The sequence below is a fragment of the Vulpes vulpes genome, chromosome 1, assembly GCF_048418805.1.
Source record: "Vulpes vulpes isolate BD-2025 chromosome 1, VulVul3, whole genome shotgun sequence".
Taxonomy (NCBI): Eukaryota; Metazoa; Chordata; class Mammalia; order Carnivora; family Canidae; genus Vulpes; species Vulpes vulpes.
In genome coordinates, this window is record NC_132780.1 from 163,659,432 (window position 1) to 163,678,323 (window position 18,892).

At 33.4% G+C, this 18,892-nt stretch overlaps 1 pseudogene; it reads right to left on the reverse strand.

The window, feature by feature from the left end:
* Window positions 1-18,892, reverse strand: part of LOC112914120 (small ribosomal subunit protein uS9m-like) — an 81,174-nt pseudogene that overhangs the window by 46,313 nt on the left and 15,969 nt on the right.

The window sequence follows — 18,892 nt, forward strand, 5'->3', positions numbered from 1 at the left end:
AAACAGAAAGGATACTTCCTAATTCATTCCATAAGGCCTACATAACCCTAATACCAAGACTAAAGACTTTACAAGAAAAGGAAACTATAGATAAATCTCTTTCATCATCATATATGTAAAAATCTTCAGCAACTATTAGAAAATCCAACTTAAGAATATTTAAAAAGGATTATGCACCATAATCAAGTGGGATTTATATCAGGTATGCAAGGTTAGTTCAATCAAAAATCAGTTGATGTAATTCATTACATGAATAGGCTAAATAAGAAAAATTACATGATTATCTTAATGGATGCAGAAAAACATTTAACAAAATTCAACACTGACTCCTGAGAAAAATTCTCAGCAAATTAGGGATTAGAAAAGAACTTCTACAACTTGATAAAGCATACTACAAAAAAACAAACAAACAAACAAAAAACACAGCTAACATCATACTTTAATGGTGAGAAACTCAAAGCTTTCCCACTAAGATCAGAAATAAGGCAAGGATGTTCCCTCTTATCGTTGCTTTTCAACATTGTACTAGAAATCAAAGTAATGTAGACATATAAGAAAATGAAATAAAAGTAATATAGATTGGGAAGAAGGAAATAAAACCATTCACAGGTGACAGGATCATCTACATAGAAAATCTGAAAGAATCAACAAGAAAAAAATCCTGGAACTAATGAAATTATGGCAAGGTTGTAGGATATGAAGTTGATATGCAAAAGTCAGTCACTTTCCTGTATACCAGCAATGAACAAGTAGAATTTGAAATTAAAAATACATTACCTTTTACATTAGCACTAAAAAAAAACCCAAGTATATTTCTAACAAAATATATATAAAATATGTGAGGAAAACTACAAAGCTCAGATGAAAGCTATTAAGGAAGAACTAAATAAATGGATAATCATGCTCTTGGAAAGAAAGATAATATTGTCAAGATGTCAAGTTCTTCTCAGCTTGATCTGTAGATTCATCATAATTCCAATCAAAATCCCAACAAGTTATTTTGTGGATATTGATAGACTGTTTCTATAGTTCACATGGAGAGAAAAAAGACACACAGTAGCCAACTCAGTATTGAAGGAGAAGAACAAAGTTGAAGGGCTAACATTAATCAACTTGCAGACTTACTATAAGCTACAATAATGAAGACAATGTGGTATTGGCAAAAGAAGAGACAAATAGATTAGTGGAACAGGTTAGAGAGCCCAGAAATACATCCCCATAAATATAGCCAACTGATCCTTGACAAAGGAGCAAAGACAGTTCAATAGAGCAAAGATAGTCTTTTCCACAAATGGTGCTGGAACAGCTAGACATTCACATGCAAAAAAAAAAAAAAAAAAAAGAATCTAGACAGACCTAAAACCTCTCGCAAAAATAAATTCAGAATTGGGTCGTAGACTGAAATATAAATGCAAAACAATAAAAATTTCTAGAAAATAACATAGGAGAAAATGTAGGTGATCTGAGTGTGGTTTTTAGAGCACCAGGGTAGTAATTCATGCAATAAAGAACTGATAAGTTCTACCTCATTAAAATTCAAACCAAATAAAAACCAAGACATCCTTCAATAGGTAACTAAATAAATTGTGGTATATCCAAACAATGCAATATTATTTAGCTCTAAAAAGAAATGAGTTATCAAGTCATGAAAATACATGAAGGAAACTTAAATGCATATTACTAAGTTAAAGAAGCCAGTCTGAAAAGGTTACTTATGATTCCAGCTATATGACATTCTGGAAAAGGCAAAATTATGGAGATAGCATCATTTTCAGAGGTTATGTCAGAGTAATTCTCAGGGGTTATGAGGGAGAGAGAAATGGATAGGTATAGCACAGAGGGTTTTCAGGGCAGTTAAACAACTCTGTATGATACTACAGTGTTGATACATTTGTCAAAACCCATGGAATGCACAACACCAAGAGTGAACCTAATATATACTATGGACTTTAGGTGATAATAAGGTGTCAGTGTATTCATCAGTTATAACAAGTGTACCACTGTGGTTGAGGGTATCAGTTGTGGAGGACCTTCTGCATGTATGGGGGCAGAGGGCTCAAGGGAGCTCTCTGTACTTCCTCTGTATTTTTTTAGGACTCTAAAACTTATCTAAAAATAATGTCTGTTATAAAAAAAAAAGGTTTAAGTAACAATAACATTTATTCTCTATAGACCAGTACTTAAGAATTGGAGATGGTATCAAATCAACTGCAGCAAAATTGAAAATAATGAATTTAGTACATGTATACACAACTACTACTTATATAAGGTGTGAAAAAAATTATTAATCTTCTTATTCTAATTAATTTAAAGACTTTGTTATTCATGGGCCATTGCCAACTTTAAAATTGCTCTCTGGAGTTGCATTGTCTTAAACTTATTTGATCCCAAAAGTTTTTAAATTATGATATTGGCAGAACTCAAACAGGAACTCATTAATCTACAAGTGTTTTTTACACCTTAAACATTGAAAATATCACTATTGTGTGCTAAAAGATGGTGCAAATGGGCAGATGAGCAACTTCAGTCTTCCAGCACCAGGTATTGGCAAATGCTGCTGCAGCTGCTTTAGCATACTGATCAAATGACATATATCATATGCTCCTTTTTTTTCACTTCCTAATATTCTTGGAAATTTTTCTTAGATCCTAACATAATAATAAAAACATATGCATATCTTAAACTTTTTCTTACATTAAAAAGGTACATCTAGAAGGAAAGGGATTGTTAGTATTTTTTTAACAGAACACTTACTGACATCTTGAGAAATACATTCTGGAACAGGATTTGGAAAATTCTGCACTAGGTGATGAAATCCCTTCAGAATAAAAGAGGAATGTTCTGTTAGAGGACCCCAGGTAAACAGACAGTATTTTCTTTCATCATGTCAAACACTGAGAAGAATCTTAACGGTGAATTTGCTGAGCTATAGTGTCATTTTTTTCTCTTAAGAGACTCTTTATTCCTTCAAAAGCTTGTGGTCTCTTGATATACATATGTATGCTGAGTATGTTAGGTCTGGCAGAAATGATTAAAAACCTTGAAAACCAGATAAACTCTTCAAGAAATGGTAAATATGAAACTCACAAGAAGTATTCCATTTGTGGTTTAGTTTGATATATGGAGTTCTCAGGATCTCTAACGTGATCTATCAGTGATTTCCTTCCTCCCTCTATTCAACCATCCTGGAGAGAATATTTTCCACATAAAGAAATGAGGTAAGACCTACTTCATACCTCTACTTTCAGCAGGTATCATATTTATTTTCATCTGTATTGTATGTAGGATTAATTTGATTAAAATTTTCAATTAATAACAGCAAAAAGCACAAAACATTGTTGTAATTGTAGTGTTAGATAACAGAGTCCAAGTGGAATAAAAAGAATATTGTGACCACAGATCATTCATGGAGACAGAATGTCATTGAGTGATGCACATTCACCACAATCTAGACTTTGTATATCCATGTCTTCTAGTGCATTGATTTTCTTTTAGTAGATGTTCAGTTACTGAGAGAAGGACTAAAAAGCAGTTTTTCCATTGTGTATTTCAACATTCATTACACCTTATGGTTTTGCTATATAAACATGGTGCTAATGATACAATAAAAATTTGTGTAAAAATTACCTGTGGACAGGGGTGCCTGGGTAGCTCAGTTGGTTAAGCACTCTGACTTCAGCTCAGGTCATGATTTCAGGGTCCTGGTATCAAACCCCATGTCTTCCATGTCCAGCTCCGCCAGGAGCCTGCTTTTCCCTCTCCCTTGCCCCTCTCCCCACTTGTGCACTCTTTCTCTCTCTCAAATGAGTAAATGAAATCTTTTTAAAAAATTACCTGTGGACAAAGAAAAAAAGGTTGTACATTTGCATACAAAAGAAAATAATCTAATAGAGGTTATTTTTTAAAGTAGAACACTAACTGAAATTTCCTTGATTTTTACTTTCCATTGCAGACATTAGTTTAGTTCAGTTTCTTCCTGTGGTTTAATCATATATTATTGGATATCTAAAAATATCATAACTTTACAATCCTGCAACAAATACCAGTGTACCAAAGAAAAGCACAAGATAGAGAATAAGAGCATAACTGTGACAAAAAATCTACAGCACCACAGCCAGTGGAAATATAAAGAAGTAATAAAGTGAAAGCAGAAACAACATACTGTGGAAACAGATATTTTCTGTGCTGTCTATTGTATGAATCATCCTCTTTTTTTGAAATATAAAAACTACACATATTGTATAAAAAAACTACACATTTCCAAAATTAAAACAAGGGATGCCTAGGTGGCTTACTGGTTGAGTCTCTGCCCTTGGCTCAGGGCATGATCCTGGAGTTCTGGGATTGAGTCCCTCATTGGGCTCCCTGCCTGGGGAGCCTGCTTCTCCCTCTGCCTATGTCTCTGTGTCTCTCATGAATAAATAAATAAAATATTAAAAAAAAAAATTAAAACAAATGAATGTGTTTAATCTGAGAACGAAAAGGTAGTGGCTGTGATAGCTTACATTTCAGAAAGTATCAGATAATTCCAATTCTTGGAGAGGCTCAACATGGTATTATCGCTTTATATTTTGAATATTGTAAATTCTTCCTCTCAATGGAGAGGAAAATGTATGGCAACTTGAAGTTTCTGCTGCGTAACTTATCTTGAGAAGGCTGTATCCAGTTAGTTACTACATCTCATTTTTCAAGCAATTTTCTGACCCTGAGGAGCAATTAAGAAAGACCTCTTCCTGGCTGCTTTGCTAAATGTTCTTAGTGCCATCTGCTGCATGCTTCTGGCTACTGTAAGGGAAACTACTCCAGTTAATAGGAGTTTATGAATCTTAGGATGAGCTGACATCATATTTATTAATTTGCAATCCATGAGTGAGAAGAAAACACATTAGAGTAATATTCTTATATAGAAAACTTTTGAAACTACCTTAGAAATAGTTAACAATAATAATTTGCCTTGTGATTCTTACATTGAATATTTATTTAATGCACTCTATTTCCCCTATTTGAAAAGTCTGTGTGTAATAATTTCATCTGTTACCTATCAATAGCATCAAATTCAACTCTTCTAAAGTGAGGATATTAATATATTTCAGCTTGCTCCCTAGTAAAGAAATGAATCTATTATATTTGCAAGCAGCAAAAACAATTTGCTGGCACTAATAACATTTATTGGATATATTCTTTTTTTTATTATTAAGGGCTTATTTTTGAGCTAAAAATAGAGAAATAGAAAGACATTTTTAAAAATGATCCCATTATTCTGTAGAGCACTTCAAAGATACATGTTGATATCTATTACTATCTAAGTGTAGAGAAAAATTTGCCTGTGATTATGTTATTTTGCAGAATTGATAAATATCCAAATATGCAACTCTATGACATTTGGAAACATAGTCTGTAACTATTCTGAAGACTGGTACATATCATATAACTATATCCTGTTAATATTTTTATTTCCTGACTTAAACATTTTTTTCTAAAACAAAATTCATTAATATGTCAGACCTGGTGTGTGTTAGAGTGGCTATCAGTGAAGACCAAGCTCTTGAGTCTATTCTGGTTCTGATTTGTCCCCTTGTCCTAATTCTGAGGGTCTTGAATGTCCTTACGGTTCAAGGAAGTATGCTGCCTGAAGTGACTCCATTATTTATTATTATTTCACACTTGCTGTAACAAGCATCCTCATCTAGCAGATAATTAATTCAAGAATCCTATCCCCTATAATGTTTTAAGATGTTAGCCTCCTAAAAAATACACAAGCCACTTTCTCAATATTAGAAATGAAGCAGAATCTGTAGTAATGCAAGAGGTGTTTAATTACGTATAAAACAAATCACAGTTGCAAAATGATGATGAATTTAGGAGTATTAGAATGAAAGACTGCATGGACAAATATGATCAGAGGCCCTGCAAGCTAATAACAAATAGATTACAAAAATACTAAGATTGTCAGGACTCTTGAAAGAAAGTGTCAGTTGTTATTTCTAAAAGCCAATTAACTGGAATTGATCAAAAGCTTTCTTAATCACAATGAAAATAATTTTAGATTTTCTTCTGTAATCAATAAAATAAATGTTATTTTGTGTACAAAGAGGCAGAAGTTCATAGTGTCTAATGTAAGCTTAAATGTACTCCTTAGGAATTTTTGTCACATATGCTCTGAGGTGATTAGAAAAAGAGTACTTGTTTGCCCTGAATGCCTAGAATATCTGTTTTATTTCTAAGACACCCTATTTGGGGTTAGTTAATAAAACTATGAGATAACTACTGTATTCTATCTGTCCTTAGTCTCCTTTTTCATGTTCTATCTAGTACCCAAATTTTTATGCTTTCTTGATCCCCCTTCTCCTAGATTCAAGTAATTTGATAAAATCTGTTTTCTGCACACTATAATGACATGGGAGATCATGCATCCATAAGAAACGACCCTGTGAGCAGAATAATGCCTTCAAAATACCCGCATGTCCGAGCAAACCTTGCCATAGCTATATCATGGGCCAGTTGTGCTTACCTGTTATGGTTGGAAAGTGTGTACTGCACCCTATTTATTCAAATCTTTTCACTTGACATTCCATCATTTCTCAAGAGAAAGTAGTAGTGAAACTGGCATTTGAGCCTATGTTCACTTTTTTTTTTTTTCAGAGAACTACACCAACATATATCAAAAGAGCCATATAAAAAGCAGGATTATACACAGGACATCTCATGGATTTTTGCCAGTAATCTAGCCTATGCTGTTCAGAGACTTGGCCAAGAATGAAAATCCAACATTTAGTCTAATTTTTCCTCCTGTAGTTTGATTTAGTTCTTTAAAGATATACCTACTCAATCACCTGCCCCTACCCTAGCATATTTAACATTTAGTCTAACTCATAGAATCTATTATCCAAAAACATTTTTTGTTATCTCTCTCTAGGCCCAGTTCTCATACTAAGTTCAGTCTTTTCTTGCCTGCTCCTTCCCCATTTGACTTTCCTTTTGGAGTGACCACATTCTCCACTACACCAACTCCTTTCTTTCCTACCTCTTGGGAGGGGGATTTCTCAAAATATTCCAGAGAAAACGGAAAAAAAAAAAAGGTCTGGAAATGAATTTAGCAAAACAAATGGGGCGAATATAAGGAAATTTGCAGGATTAGGTTGGAATAATAAAACAGAACAAAATTGGGGATTTACTGTGATGGAAGAATGGAATAGGCCGTTTCTAGTTAATAGTGGCTCAACAAAACAAAAAGCCTCTTGAAAACCAACACTTCTGTACAGAATCAGTTTGCTTCTGAGACAGCATTTTTTAGGGTTTTATCAAGCACAAAATGTTTAATATCTTTCAGGAGAAATGTGAAAAGTCACTCCTAAGGCCCTCTCAGAGTCATGCTTTGTTTAAAGCCTAAACATTAAACTTCAGTTCTATCCCATAACAAGAGCATACACTCAGCTCTCCTCTGGGGAGTTTTAGGAATGAGGCTAGCCCTCAGGAGACAAGTGGGTAATCTCAAATTTCTCTGTGAGTCTGCAGTGGGATAAACATTCTCTGCCCGCTGAAAGACGTTTAAATAGTCATGTGCCTTGGGTGAGACCGCCTGCATATTTTTAAAATCTATTTATTATAATGAATATTAGTTTAGTATGCTATAACTGCTTTGATTTTCTTTACCATTCATTTTTCTGATTGTAATAGTCACTTTCTGTTTTGCTGAATAAATTGGACCAGATTAATTTTCATGGTATAAGAAGTGGTATAGTGTAGGAAAATATTATTTTTGATTTGTTACCTGATAACATAGTTGACTCTTCAACAATGCTGGGATTAGGGGCATCAACCCCCTGTGCAATCAAAAATCCAACTATAACATGACTGCCCCAAAACTGAACTACTAATATAGCCTGTTGTTGACCAGAAGCCTTACCAAGCTTGTATATTAAAACATATATTTGTTATATGAATTACATACTGTATTCTTACAATAAAGTAAGATAAAGAAAATAAAACATTATTAAGAAAATCATAAGAGAAATGCATTTATGGTACTGCACTATAAAAAATCCACATAGAAGTGGACCTGTGCAGTTCAGACCTATATCGTTCAAGGGTCAACTATACAAAACAATATAACTATCAAAGGCTTAGTATTAAAAAGGTGCCTGTAATCAGCTTTTTAAAATTACTAATTGATAATGCCTAAAAATGATAAGGAATGCTTTCAGATGAACGTGGCTATGAAAGTCAGCATTCCGCCCCTTCTCCTATCTGGGAAACATAGAAAAGCAACAAAAACCTAAAATCTATATTTTTAGTAAAACTGGGAGACAGATATTTTCCTGACTCAAAATCCATGTAAGCCTACAAAAGAAAAAATGTTTTTACTTTTTACATTATCACCAGCAGTGTATGGGAGTTCTACTTCATCCACTTTTTCACTAACACCTGGTATGGTCAGTCTTTTTAATGTTAGTCATTTTGATTAGGTACATGGTTGTGTTTTGTTGTGACCTTAATTTGTATTTACCTAATGATCAGTGATGGTAAACACCTTTGCATGCTTATTGGCTGTCAGAATATCTTTAGTGAAGTATCTGTCAAAAGATTCTACTGATATTAAAATTGAGTTGTTTCTTATTATTGTGTTTTGAGAATTCAAATGTTGCCAGTCTGGTGGTAAGCAGTGGGGGCGGGGTGGGGGGGTAGTAATGTTATCTCATAATGATTCTAACTGGCATTTCTTTGATTATAAATTAAGTCAAGCACTTTTACAAAGGTTTATTGGTCTTTCAGGCTCCTTTTTGGGGGAAGTGCCTATTTACCTATTTTGTCTACTCTTTTCTATTGGATTTTCCTGCTTTTTATTGATTTATATGAGCTCATTGTATACTTATGGATATGAGTCCTTTATCTGTTAGCAAATATCTTCTCTCACTCTGGCTTATCTTTTAATCATTATTTATAGTACCTTTTGATGAACAAAATTTATAATTTGAATGTAGTCATATTTACTGATCTTTTCCTTTATGATTTATGCTTTTTGTGTCTTATCTGAGAAATATTTCCCTTCCCAATATTATGAATATATTATGCAAATTTATCTCCAAAAGCTTTATCATTGTGCCTATTCCATTTTGGTGCCTCATCCACCTGTGAACAGTGTAAGATAGAGATCCACATTAATTTTTTTCACATATATACTTAACTATTACTGTACTGTTTAAAGGTATACTTTTCTACTGCTCTCCACTGCTTAATCCAATGTCTGTACATGCATGACTCTACTTGTAGGGTCTCTCTTCTGCCCCACTGAACTGTCTTATTTATTCCACACTGTCTTAATATTACTAGGTCTTAATATCTGGTTGAGATATCTGATAACTTGTCATATTTCACACACTAACATTTTTACCACTCTGCTGTTTATTCCCTTATGCACCTTAAATCTTTTTATGCATCTTAAATCTTTCATCTGAAGTCATTTTTATTCTTATTAAACCTATCCTTTAGAATTTATTTTTAAAACAGTTTTATAGGTGTTGAACACTCTCATTTTTTTCAAACTGAAGATATCTTTATTTTACCTTAATTTTAGAGGATAAATCCACTAGCTGTCTATCTTTAAACACTGATATTATTCTAGACTCCTAGCATCTTTGCTGTTATGGGGCAAGCTGTCAGTCAGGCTGCTGTACCTTTTGAGGTAATTTACCATTTTTTTCTCCTGTTGTGTTTCAAATTTTCTCTTTGCCTTAGGTATCCTAGATTTTCATTATTATGTGTCAAGATCTGGCCTTTTTTTAAATTCAAATTTTGTTGAAATAACTGTAGATTCACGTGAAATTGTAAGAAAAAAATGCAGAAATCTCATATACACTTTTTCTAGTTCTGCCCAATGTTAAAATTTTGTGAAGCTGTAATATATATCAGAACCAGGAGATTGACTCTTAGACAATTCTCAGATCTTATTCAGATCTCTCCAGTTTTACTTGTACTTATTTGTGTGTGTGTTCAGTTTTGTACAATTTTATATCATATGCTGGTTTGTGTGTCCCTTACCCCAATTGAGATAAAATACTTCCAATACCACAAGGATCCTTCATGTTGACTTTTTATAACCACATTCATCTTGCTCTGCAGCCCCTTGGGTCTGGATGAACAAACTCTAGCAAAATCAATTCCTACCTGTTTATTTTAGGTCTTTTCAATCTAAAAGCACATCTCTTATTTCTTAGCACATCACTTGCATTTGCCATCTTTTTGTCTCTTCATGCTGGATTGTGGAAAATTTATTCTAACGTATTCTCTAGCTCATTAATTTTCTTTTCAGCTATTTCTAGTAAATCATTAAATATTTCCACTGAGTTCTTAATTTTAGTTATAGTTTTAGGATAAGAAGATTGATTTTTTAAAATTGGTATGATTTTAAAAATAATTTTCTGTATCTTAAGCATGTTATTTTTAAATTTTTTTGGCTTTTAAATATAATTTGTCTTGTAATACATGTCTTTGAATTTAAATATTTGAATGCTTTATGATCTCTTTCTACCATCTAGTTTTTTCTGCTGGTTCTAATTTATTGTATTTTCTTTTCTGATCATTGTATTTGAAAAAATTAATTGCAAGAATAATTTGAGGCCTCAAAAGACAATTTTCATTTCTTTTGCTGGAGTTGGAGGACACTATAAAATATCATCAGCTGAGGCTACAGGCTTAAGTAAGGGCCTCTTTGCTTCTGGCTCACCCTTTCTCTCAGGGTATAGTGCTTTTTCAGACTCTGCAGTGGGTAGGAGATGATTTTTGAAGTCTGTCCTTTTGCCCCAGGAGGTTGCCAAAACCACAGCTCAGTTCCATGGCTATTTCTTTGAATAGACAAATACCCTCTAGGCAAAAGTAGCTTTTAGTGTTGGGCTTGGTCTGAATTTTCCATTTATCCTAGATTTTGGCCAGGTAACTCTTCACTATATTTTATTAACTCATATATGCTTTTGGAAATTTTTGAAAACTTTTTTAGTTATCAAAAAACTAAACTTTTTCTGGCTTTTTTAGTTATTTCAGGGTGCTAAAGATCAACTAAGTATCATTCTACACTTTTTGAAAGTTTGAATCAAATAAATTTAGTATCAATTTAAAAATTACACACACAGGGGGATCCCTGGGTGGCTCAATGGTTTGGCGCCTGCCTTTGGCCCTGGGCGTGATCCTGGAGACCAGGGATCGAGTCCCGCATCGGGCTCCTTGCAGGGAGCCTTGCAGGGAGCCTGCTTCTCCCTCTGCCTCTGTCTCTGCCTCTCTCTCCTCTTTCTCTCTCATGAATAAATAAATAAAATCTTAAAAAAAAATACACACACACACATCACACACGTTCACACACACACACACACAAAACACATGTTATGGAAGGATTCCAAAGATGCACTTGTGGGAGTAGAAAAATTTGGGAGAATTTTATCACAGCTATCCATGCCATAATACTTCATAAAATCAACCACACAACCATGGGGTCTGTGTTTTGTTATTTACTTTTGAGGTTTTTTTTTAAAAGAATGTACAGATTGCCAAAACTCCTTGGCACAAATACAACTAAAACACAGAATGAAGTGTGGGGGTGAAGGAGAGCAGACTTATTTTCCATATTAATCACATAAATTCGTTTACTACTGAAAGTTTTTAAGGCAGCTGAATTTAAAATAATGTATCAGTTGGGATTTAGTTTGTTTTGTTTTCATCTTTTAGTTTTAAAAACTACATTAACTAGAAAGAAAGATGATAATTGACTGTCACATTCAGTTTGTCTTCAGTAGCCTAAGAAGTTCTGGGAAAGTCACTAAACGAGTCTATGCAAATAAGAGAGTAAGAGGGGAATCCTACACAAGAAAGTTCATGGCTCAATCTACAATTGATTGAGGGCACATCTTGTAACACAACAGCAACTACAAAAAAGGAATAACTAAGTGCTTCTACACGTGGCTCCTTGGTCAGTAATCATGCCTTAAGCAAAGAGTTACAGATTATAAACTCTTTCAAGTGGGGAACTATTCAGATAACACTAATGAGGAAAGATATAAAGACCCACATATAATTGAGGGAAAAAACTTTCAAGAGTATATACTTGGAATAGATGTTCCTATTTAAAATCCTGTAAAATAAAGCAGCAATAGTTGGTACTTCATAGTGTTGACTAAAACAGTTAAGATATTTTCACATAAAAGAACTATAATTTAAAGTAAGACAAAAGATCATGTGGAATGTCTGTAGATAAATCCTACTTAGCATTGTCTTTAAGTACACCCTACTTAACCTTAAAGTACCCTCAGACAACAAATTCACTCAAAGATCATGCTGTCCTGTATCTCAAGATATTTCATCCCTCTACCTAGAGCAATCTTAAGAAGGTCAAGAATAGTAAAGATTTGTGAGCTATCATTATCCTGCTCTTCATCTGTTTTTCCTACCGAAAGTGAACTATCAGAAGTTTCTCAGGTTGGGGCACCTGGGTGGCACCCGTTGGTTAAGCATCCGACTCTTGGTTTGGGCTCAGGTCATGATCTCTGGGTTCTAGGAGCAGGCCCTGCAAGGGCTCCGTGCTCTAAGGCATATCTGCCTCAGATTCTCTGTCCCTCTCCCTTGCCCCTCCTGCTTGTGTTCTCTCTCTCTCTCAAATAAATAAATAATTCTCTAAAAAAAAAAAAGTTTCTCAGGTGATCACATTATGAATATGTGTTTTCCCCACAGCACTTATTGAAAATAGGTTTTAAAAATTATATTCATTAAAAATTGTGTAGACACATAAAAAAGGCACAAATAAAATATGTATAAAATACAAAAATAGCAGTGCAACACTTCAACAAACACACATTTACCTACACCCTGGTTTCAGAAACCCATAATTACTATCATTTTATATATCTCCTAAATGTATTCCCCAATCTCTGATTTCCCAGCCTTCTCCCTCTCTATCCCCTTCTCTATCTATCTGTATCATTCCTTTGCTTTTAAAAATTGTTACCAAGTATATTTATATATGCAATCAATATATTGTTCTTTTCTGTGTAGTTTAGTACTTTATATAAATGAAATTATCAAGTGTCTCCTTGAATTTGCCTTTTTTGCTCCTGAGATCCATCCATGTTGTATGTGGTAATAATTCACTCATTTTCCAGTTGTTTACTGTTCTCTTGTATGAATATTCCATGATTTATTTTCCAGCCTGCTAGTGGGTTGTTTCCAGTTTTTTGCTATTAACAAACGCTTCTAATAATATTCTTATACATATTTCCTGGTGTCCTTGTGCATGAGGTTTCAGGAAGGTAGACAAGGGTGGAATTTGTAGGTTGTAGGGTTGGTATATTTTCAATTCAATTGGGAAATGTCAAATATTTTTGAAAAGTACTCTAATTTGCACTTCCACCAAAAGTATATACTGGTCTGTGACTTCATACATTAGGCAAAGATACCATGTTCTCATATTTAAATTTGTTTCCCAATGTAGTTGGTATGAATTAACTTCTCATAATGGTCTTAACCATTCCTCTGATATTTAATGAGATTGAACATCTTACATATTTTCTGACTTTCTGTTTTTCTCAAGTGAAATGACTCTATGCTATTTTTTTCCTTTTAGCCCATTTTATTGGATTGTCTTTTTCCTGTTGATTTCTGTGATTTGTTTATATATCCTAAACTCTAGTTGTTTGTTAGTGATATACATTGCAAATATCTTCCAAATTGGTTTGTCTTTTTTTTAACTTGCGGATATTCTGAACGGAAGTTCTCTATTTCAATGTCCCATTAGTAAATTCTTTGGGTCTTATTTTAGGAAGCTATCTCTATGCTGTGGGCATAAAGACATTCTCCATCATTACATCATTTGGAAATTATTTTTATGTTTGTGTTTAGGCCCAATTTCATTTTTCCCCATAATTATCCCAATGCCGTTTATTTAGAATTCCCTTTATCACCATTAATATGAAATGCTAATGCATCATCAGTCAATGATTTATATGTTGCAATTCTGTTTCTGGGCTCTCTTCTTGACTCTCTTGATTATAGTTTTACAATTATTCTTTACAATTTATTTCAGTAAGGCAAGTTTATTCTTTTCAGAAGTGCCTTTGCTGTTTTTGGACTCTTTGCTCTTCAGTACAAATTTTAAAATAAGTTGGTTTATTAAGTTCCATAACAGAATAAAAAGCACACAAACAAAAAAAACAAGTTCCATCAGAATTTTTATTAGAATTGTATTGAATATAGAGATTAACTAAAGGGAAAGTTAATGTTTTTTAAATTATATCTTCCCACCCATAAATGTAGCATTTCTCTCCATTCATTTAGGTCTTATTGCCATTTGGTTAAGTTTTATAATTTTCCACATGAATGTCTTGCATACTTTTTGTTAATTTTTTTAAGTTTTTATTTGAATTCCAGTTAACATACAGTGCACTATCAGTTTCAAGTGCACAATATAGCGATTCTACACCTCCATACAACACCCTGTCTTGCAAATTTTTGATAATTTATTCTTAGGTCTTAATTTTTAAAATTTCATGTAAGGATTTCTGTTCAATTCCATTTTCTAACTCTTTTTGCTAAGGTATAGAAATATGATTGAAGGTTTTCATTGATTGTGTCCAGCAGCCTTACTAAATTTTCCAAGTGATTCTTTAAAGGTTTTTTTCATTTAAAAAATTGTGCCATCTGTAAAAACTAAGAAACTCATTTTTCCTTTTAAAACGTCATACCTTTTCTTCCCTTGCTGCGTAAGTAAAAATGCAACTATGGCGATAGCAGGAACCCTTGTCTCTATCTTATCTTGAAAGGAATGTTTTCAAAGTTTTATTATTAGGTATGCTCTCAGGCTTTTGACAATACTTTAATTTAAGAAAATGTTTTTCTTTCACTTCTTAGTTTGATAAGCATTTTAACACAAAGAGAAATTTAATTTTATCAAATCCTTTATCTGTATCCATTCAGATGATAGTATATTTCTCCTTAATTTTTAAATATGGTATATTATTTCAATTCATTTTCTGTTAAGTCACCTTATATTCCTGAATAAACATAAATTTGTCAGATGTTAAGGTTTTAACATCTTTGTTCACAAGTTAGCTTGGCCCATAATTTTGTTATACTGTCCTTTTAGATTTTGAAATCAAGGTAAAGAGAGCTGCATAAAATGAACTGGGATTATTTCCTTTATTTCTATACTTAAGAATAGTTTGTGTAGGATTGGAATTAATTAATCTATTAGATGTTTGCTGGAAAATAGGAGTAAGGTAGGGGATCCCTTGGTGGCTCAGCGGATTAGCACTGCCTTCGGCCCAGGGCGTAATCCTGGCGTCCCAGGATCAACTCCTGCATGGGGCTCCTTGGATGGAGCCTGCTTGTGTCTCTGCCTCTCTCTCTTCTCTGTGTCTTTCATGAATAAATAAATAAAATATTTTTTTAAAAAGAAAATAAAAATAAATAAATTAAATTAAATTAAAAAAAATAGGAGTAAGGTATTGAGCCTTTTGGGGAACATAATGAGAAAGATTTTAAACTACTGGTTACATTTCTTAATAGTGAAAATTGTATTATTTTCCCCATTTCTCCTTTAGTTAGATTTGTATTTTTCTAAGAATTAGATCATTTTATCCAATATTTTTAATTTGCTGGCATAATATTTGAACATTATCTTTTTATCGTTTAAACTATACCTAATGCTGGGGCACCTGGGTGGCTCAGGCTATTAAGCATCCTACTCTTGGATTTGACTCAGGTCATAATCTCATGGGTTTTGAGATTGAACCCTGCATTGAATCACGCTCAGCACAGAATCTGCTTGAGATTCTCTACCTCTCTCTCTCATTCTTTAAAATAAATAAAGAAAGAAAATCTTTAAAAAGATAAACTACACATAATGTCTAGTTTTGCCCACCTTTCATTGCTCATATTATTTTTTCTTTTTTTCTTGCTTTTACCAGAATTTGTCGGGTTTGCTATTCATTTCAAATGGTACATTTTTAACCTTGTTGATTATCTCTCCTGTATGTCTGCTTTCTTTCCATTGCTTCTGTATTATTTCCTGCCCTCTGCTCTGAGGGAGTGAATTTAGATTTTTGTTTGTCTAATTTCTTAAACTCATTCGCTTTGAGACGTTTTATTTTCTAACGTATTGACTTAAAGCTCTCTATTTTTTTTTGAAGAACCATATTAGCTTTGTCACCTCAGTTTGATATGGAGCATTTTCATTGTCATTCAGTTCTCAGCACTTTCTAATTTTATTATGATTTCTTCTTTGACCTATGTGTCCTTTTAGCAATGTTTATTTCCAGAAGCATGAGTTTTGTCTTATTTATGTATTAATTATTTCTAACTTAATTTCATTGTGGTCAGAACACATTATGTGTGACACTAGTTATTTTAAGTTTGGTAAGCCTTGCTTTATGACAACAATATGTGGTTAATTTTGTAAAAGTTCTAAGTACCTTTGAACAGAATGAGCATTTTGCAACCAATCATTGAGTTAGGCTTGTTACTTGTGTTATTCAGATCTATACTCTCACAGATTTGATTCTCATGATCTCTTTGTCATGAGACAAATATGTTAAAATGTTTGAACTCTGATGTGTGTTTTCATCCATTTCATTTCATACATCTATCTACAAAGACTATTATTAAATAGATCTATACAAATTAAAATTCTTAAATATGCTTGTAAATGGAAACTTTTCTCTACTTTGTAATTATCCTTTTTATCTCTCTCTCCCTTTTTATTTATTTATTTTTTTTAATTTTTATTTTTATTTTTTTGAGTAGAAGAACAGTCTTACTTTAATCAAGTTCCAGCAAGAGGGCACACTGCTTTGGAAAGCATCTGTCTCAGCAGAAAACGCAAGGGTGTGTGTAAAAGAATGTTTCTAGAAAATACCAAAGGCACCAAACAGAACCTTAACTTTGCCTTCCAATTCCCCTCGATGCCACTGCATACCCTGGGTGGGGAGGCTACTTCTCCCCCTGACTTTGGGAATGTCACAGTGCTCCATAAGGGTGTCCAAGTGTCTGTTGAAGTCCTCCACTCTCTGCTTGTGGATGCTTTCTTTAGGATCCTTTCCATTTGCTGCTTCTCCTGCATCTTCTCGAAGGCTGCCTGGGCCAGGGTTCACTTGTTCAGGCCGCACCGCTTCTCCTCCTCCTCTTTTTTACTGGTTCCCATCGCTTCCAGGAGTTTCGCCTTGTCCTTGTCCTTCTTTTTCTTTTTTTTTTTTTCTTTTTTTTTAATTTTTTTTTTTTATTTATTTATGATAGTCACAGAGAGAGAGAGAGAGAGGCAGAGACACAGGCGGAGGAAGAAGCAGGCTCCATGCACCGGGAGCCCGACGTGGGACTCGATCCCGGGTCTCCAGGATCGCGCCCTGGGCCAAAGGCAGGCGCCAAACCGCTGCGCCACCCAGGGATCCCTGTCCTTCTTTTTCTTCTTCCGCTTGGTCACACCGAGCTCTCCAACACCTTTTAGTTTCAGGGGCCCCTTCTGGAATCTGCTCGTAGGCCGCCATAATGCCGCTTGCTTTTTATCTCTATTATTTATCTTAATGTTGTTGTCCTGAAATATATTTTGTTTGATGTTTACATAATTATCACATTTTTCTTTTAATTGCCACTTTCCAATGTATCTTTGTTCCAAACTTTCATTTTCAAGCTGTATCCTGAGGTGTTTTTAGATGGGACTTTTATTTTTTAATAAATACTAAAAATCCTTCTTATAAATGGATCTTTATTTGTATTTTTAATCTTTTATATCCCTGCAAATAAAATTTTGCAAATAATAAAAAGTTGAAATCAGTTTCTCCAAACAACACTAAAACACTCTAAAATTCATGTGACAAAGCACAAAGATTTCTGCATTATATAGCATATTTCAAGCCCAACTTACGAAATTATTTAGTGCTTAATGGATGTTTTTGAGTATATTGTGTGTAATATGTATTTATTCTGTGCAGTATTGAGTGCAAATTGTCTTGTATGCTTGATATCAAATATGTACTGTTATATAACTAAAGAAATCATTTGTTAAATGGCATAGAGACTATCTAAATTGGATCTAGTTGTTAGAGCCCCTAAGTACCTGGCAGAGGCAAACATAGTAACTAAACTCTCAGAAAAATAGAATTAGCAAGAGGTCAGACATTGTCAGGGAAACAGCTGAGACACTTTTGCAAGAACTGTAAAATCTCTTTCCTGAACACACACAGAACTTAACATTTTTGCTGGTCCATCATGTGGATATATCATAACTGATTTTCATTTCAGACAATAATTTTTTATAAAACATATGCAAGCCATTATTGCAAATATCTAAATATTGAGAGCTCAGAAGTGAAGGATATCTCTATGTGGAATAATTTCTACTATCCTGTTTCTGTTTGCTTTCTATTTGTCCCACCTTATCTGTTTCTTGTTTGTTTGTTTACCTTTTTAAAATATTGATTGGATGCTTTTTCCTCACTCATTTTCTTTATAGATTTGAAAGTTAAATATTCTATATCTTTTCTTTCACTGGTTACCTTAACGTTTCCAGATGCCTGCTTATCAAAATCTTAAATTACAATTTCACTCCTTTTAAACAATGATCTTATTAAATCTTTAAATCTGATCATGAATTGCCTGACTTATATGTAATTTTTATTGGATGTCAATGTTCTACCATGTTTTAAATCAACAAAAGAAGCATTGTTTTGTGCACTCAAAGTTGTTTTTATTTACCTACGTATTTACCACTTTCTTTTTTCTTTAATCCCTTTGGCATCTGGTTTCCTTTTGCCTGGAGTACATCTGATGAATGTTTTTAGAAGAGTATCTTTTGATATAAACTCTCTCACTTTTCCTCATCTGATAATATTGTTTTTATTTTTTCATTCTTCAAAGTTATTTT